The sequence below is a fragment of the Lycorma delicatula genome, chromosome 12, assembly GCF_047948215.1.
Source record: "Lycorma delicatula isolate Av1 chromosome 12, ASM4794821v1, whole genome shotgun sequence".
Taxonomy (NCBI): domain Eukaryota; kingdom Metazoa; phylum Arthropoda; class Insecta; order Hemiptera; family Fulgoridae; genus Lycorma; species Lycorma delicatula.
The window spans coordinates 62,502,215-62,507,591 of record NC_134466.1 but is presented as its reverse complement, the minus strand read 5'-3'; the positions used below and the strand labels follow the sequence as shown (position 1 = coordinate 62,507,591).

Sequence of the window (5,377 nt, the reverse complement as noted above, 5' to 3'; positions counted from 1 at the left end):
AATACATTTTACTGATTCTGAAAGACTATCAGAAGTGTCTCAGAAACAATAAAATGTTTTTCAGTTAACTCTATGGACAATTCCATCTTAAAATTGAAATTGTGTTTCATGGAATATCGTCATTCAATTATGTAAAACGTTTGGACTATATCTCAAAACAATACTCAAAACAAACAATAATAATACATTTTACTGATTCTGAAAGACTATCAGAAGTGTCTCAGAAACAATAAAATGTTTTTCAGTTAACTCTATGGACAATTCCATCTTAAAATTTATGCAAAAAATGAAATTAAAACATATTTTCAGCTTAAACTTTCATTGGATAATTTTCATACTACATGAAATATCTTTTGAATTTTAATATATTTTTTCTACATACAACTCTAGGCCTAAACATATTTTTGTTTACCTAATGTTTTTTTTTTTGCAAACTATTTATATACTAAATCTCAGCGAAATAAATGTGATGCACAAAATGCACCACAACTTATTTTTAAATAATATTATTAAAGGATATGTTAATATTCTTTAAATAATACTCTGCTTCTTATCTTACTGAATTCATTGTAGAATAAAAACGTCTCATATTGAAATGGGATCTCTATAAGAAAAAACTGATGTAGATAACACATGACTTCCTTGTACGCTTATTAAATTGCATATACACATTTTTTGCTGCGTCATTTAAACAAATTTCATTCTTTAATCCACCAATTCTTTAATAAAGTGGAAGTTACACAATTACTGAAACTAGAGAACGTGTACACAAATTAAGATTAGAATTATATCAAACCAAAGAGCGATTAAATGACTGGCAACAAAAAACAAAGGAAATTATGATCAATTCTGACTTAGGGAGAATATTGTCCGATAATATCAGAGTAGTAATGAACTATTGAAGTAATTGAGTAGTAATGAAGATTTTTTTACAATTTATTAAAGATCGGGCATGTATGCCTCAGTGTATATGTTGTGGTTGTGAGGGTCTATTTTTCAGTCACTCTGTAGTTAACTTTGATGTAGATAAAATTAAATAGAAATTCAAGGATAATTAAGTAAAATTAAACTAGAAAATCTAAAAATAGTACGTCACTAATTTATATTTTTCAATTAATATTAAATAATCAGATGTTTCACCAAATCTGTTACATATGTTCTTATGTAATAATGCTTTTCAAATTACGTATATACATTTTTAAAAGTACATAAAATTTTATTTCATTAATAACTACTGATTATTTTCATTTTTTTTTTTTAAATTTATTATTGAATTATTTATTGTAAATATTTTTTTTACAATCACGGGTTAATAATTATTGATAAATCAATATATTAAAATTTTAAAAAAAAGTTAAAAAAAAGGAGATGAAGTCTGATTCGAACCGATGTGCCTTCCCTTGTTTTTTTTGTCTTCAGTCATTTGACTGGTTTGATGCAGCTCTCCAAGATTCCCTATCTAGTGCTAGTCGTTTCATTTCAGTACAGATTCTACATCCTACATCCCTAACAATTTGCTTTACATATTCCAAACGTGGCCTGCCTACACAATTTTTTCTTTCTACCTGTTCCTCCAATATTAAAGCGACTATTTCAGGATGCCTTAATATGTGGCCTATAAGTCTGTCTCTTCTTTTTGCTATATTTTTACAAACGCTTCTTTCTTCATCTATTTGCCGCAACACCTCTTCATTTGTCATTTTATCCACCCGTCTTATTTTTAACATTCTCCTATAACACCGCATTTCAAAAGCTTCTAATCTTTTCTTCTCAGATACTCCGATCGTCCAAGTTTTACTTCTATATAAAGCTACGCTCCAAACATATACTTTCAAAAATCTTTTCCTGACATTTAAATTAATTTTTGATGTAACAAATTATATTTCTGACTGAAGGCTCGTTTCTCCTGTGCTATTCGGCATTTTATATCACTCCTGCTTCATCCATCTTTAGTAATTTTATTTCCCAAATAAGAAAATTCTACTCCTGCTTCATCCATCTTTAGTAATTTTATTTCCCAAATAAGAAAATTCTACTTTATATGGAAGTGAAACTTGGATGATCGGAGTACCTGAGAAGAAAAGATTAGAAGCTTTTGAAATGCGGTGCTGTAGGAGAATGTTAAAAATCAGACGGGTGGATAAAGTGACAAATGAAGAGGTATTGCGGCAAATCGATGAAGAAAGAAGTATTTTGAAAAATATAGTTAAAAGAAAAGACAGACTTACAGGCCACATATTAAGGCATCCTGGAATAGTCGTTTTAATATTGGAGGGACAGGAAGAAGTAAAAAATTGTGCAGGCAGGCCACGTTTGGAATATGTAAAGCAAATTGTTAGGGATGTAGGATGTAGAATCTGTACTGAAATGAAACGACTAGCACTAGATAGAGAATCTTGGAGAGCTGCATCAAACCAGTCAAATGACGGAAGAAAAAAAAAATTAATTATAGTACAAAATTTGTCCTTCCTAATATTAACTACTGAAAACTGGTTAAGATATTAAACAGATCGTTCGAAAAGTTGTTGTGCAGTATGCTTTAGAATTATGTGATGCATTCTCTTTTTTCGGCGTTAGTTTGGTTGCCCTTTGGTTTCGTTGGGCGTTGCTCAGTAAAAAACCAATAAGTCAATTATTCAGTTGCGAATGAACGTGCTCCGTTTGTGTTGTTTCTTTTATCGGAATCAATAGAGAAACGTAATGATTCTTTCGGTAGAAGAAAGTATTTTTCTCGTTCAATATGTCTATTGTGAAAGTGACAAGTATACTGGCTTAGTAAAGCACAAGTTTTGCGAAACGTTTCCAGATACTTTTGTTTCTCACCGCAGTACAATTCAAACTCGAAATATTTCGGGCAACAGGCACCGTTAAAGACGCTGATCGAAGTGGAAGACCACCTAAACTCAAACGAACTGCTTGATATATGACCTTAAGTCCATCAAAGTCGATGCGTAAGTTAGCACAGCAACAAGATATGGTACTTGCTACCGCACATAAAGCTGTAAGAAAAAACTGAAACTTTTCCCCCTTCAAAGTAATGTGTGTTTAAGAACTGAAACCTACAGATCATACCAAAAGAATAAATTATTGTCAGTGGTTTATTGTCCATGATTCTGTAGGTATCCTCGACATTACGTATTTTTTACAGATGAAAATAGGGTATATAATTAAAAAATTACTCGAATCTGGTCGACAGATAACCTCCATGAATTACAAGAATAATCTTTACACGAAGCAAAAATTGGAATCTGGGTCGCTGTAAGTAGAACGTGCATCTTTTTAAAAATACAGTTAATAGTGATCCTTAATGTACTGTTTTTAACAAACTTTATTAATCATTTAACATAAGTGGAAATCAATCACGGTGGATTCAAAAGAATCATTTCGAGGTGTTTTTGGCCTGCACGATCGCCTATCTCATTCCCCCAGATTACTTTCTATGGTAGGCAGCGAAACAAGCAGAGTATCGCAACAGACCACGCACGATTGACGAACTAAAATCGCAATAACGGCATATGTACGAGACATTCCAGTACAGCGCAGCTGATTAAAGTATTTGAAAAAAGAAATTGAAACGTGTGCAGTGTTGCATTGATATTGGTGTAGGTTATTTTATAAACTATTACAGTTATTGTAATATCCATTTCTATAAAATACTGAAATAAAAATACAAAGTAATAATTAAGAAAGTTTCGTCATTACCCTTTCTTCCATGATTCCAGTTCACAGCAACTTTTCGAACGTTCTGTACTTGCATGTTTTCTTAGTGTTATACTACGTAGGCTGAGTTGAACGAATTGTTATTAGTAATAAAACGATTAAAACATCCTAATTTAAATCAGCTTCATATTTTACAAAAAATCAATCTGGAATACAAAATTATTTCACTGTGTTAAGAGTTTAAGACAATAATAAGATACAAAACATTAATAAATTTAAATGTATAAAAAAGTAATATATACAAAACATAAAAGTATAATGGACATAAAATATATGGTAATAAGATACACGAATAAACTAAAAGTTATTAACTTTTTAGGTGTATTTTATAAATCTTTCGGCTTTGTTCGTTGTTTTAATATAAAAAAAAAACAAGAAACAAAACGTTTAGAGAAAAATAAGTTATAACTTAAAAAACAAACAAGTTTTATAATTATTCGAATCCGATTCGAACCCCAGGTAACGAATTAAATAATCCTGAAAGATTTATTTGCGGTAATAAATTTAACATGAGGATGGAAAATTTGTCATTTGAAATGCGACACTTTTATAGTTGACACAATAAACAATTTTTGATTTCATTCGAATTGTAATTTTTATATTACACAAATTGGTTAATATAATGGTTTTTCACCGACATATCTCAGGTCTCCCATGTGGTCTAGTGGCTAGGATATCTGGCTTTCACCCAGAAGGCCCGGGTTCGATTCCCGGCATGGGAAATTTTTTTTTTTGCGTTTTAGATTTATTTTTAAAAAGTTTTCATTCTCTACAAAAATTATATTAAATTTCTTTCACATATTTGGTGGAAATAATTAAAAATTAATTTTCTATAATTTATAATAATACACATGTTCTTGAACTAAGATACAAGGTTTTTATTACTAAGTTAATCTTTAATTTATTAAAATAATTGTATAGAATTCTTGATGGCATTTGTAGGAAATCTGATACAGAATGTCTCCTAAACTTCAAAGTGAGAAGACATTATGACAAAATGTAATATGAAAAGAAAAGTTAATAAAACAAAATAATTAAGAACAGACAATAAATCAATTAGTATCTACATAAAAGGAATAACTGAACACATAAATCAGTACGGTAATTAGGAAGGATCTTAATAGAATATTTCAAAAGTTTAAAAAGGAAATAAAAAAACATAATAACAATGAATCATAATGACAGGAAACATTTGATAGAAAGAAATAACTAATTAAAATGGAGGCAGACTTTCGTAAGTCTTCTTGTTATATCAGAAAAAAAACAGGTGCAGGCAAATGTAAAAAAAACTGATTCAATCTGTTCACAAGACAGGATAAAAAACAAGAATAAAAGAATGCAACAACCCTACAGAAAATTCTATGTTTTATGCAACATAGAAATTCAGACCTACACCCGATTTAGTCGACCAATTCAGGTCACCTAACAAGGGGAACGCAACCTCATTCCGCTCCGCGTCGGGAACAAACCACGCACCCCCAACCGATCCAATCATGATGTCTCGCATGGCATTACCAAGACACGATCAGGACCGCCACCGGCGGAGGGAAGCCACACCCCCGGTCGCACGGGTACCATACCATGGCAGCGCAACCATCCCCACCGGCGGGAACCCCAAATCGAATCGCAAACAATACCAATATAACCGTAACACGAT

The 5,377-nt window shown here is 31.2% G+C and overlaps 1 non-coding gene across 1 annotated transcript; it reads left to right on the top strand.

Annotated features, from left to right (window-relative positions):
• Positions 1–4,370: 4,370 nt before the first annotated feature.
• TRNAE-UUC (transfer RNA glutamic acid (anticodon UUC)) lies at positions 4,371–4,442 on the top strand. Its single transcript has one exon. It is a non-coding gene; the product is annotated as a tRNA-Glu (tRNA).
• Positions 4,443–5,377: the final 935 nt, after the last annotated feature.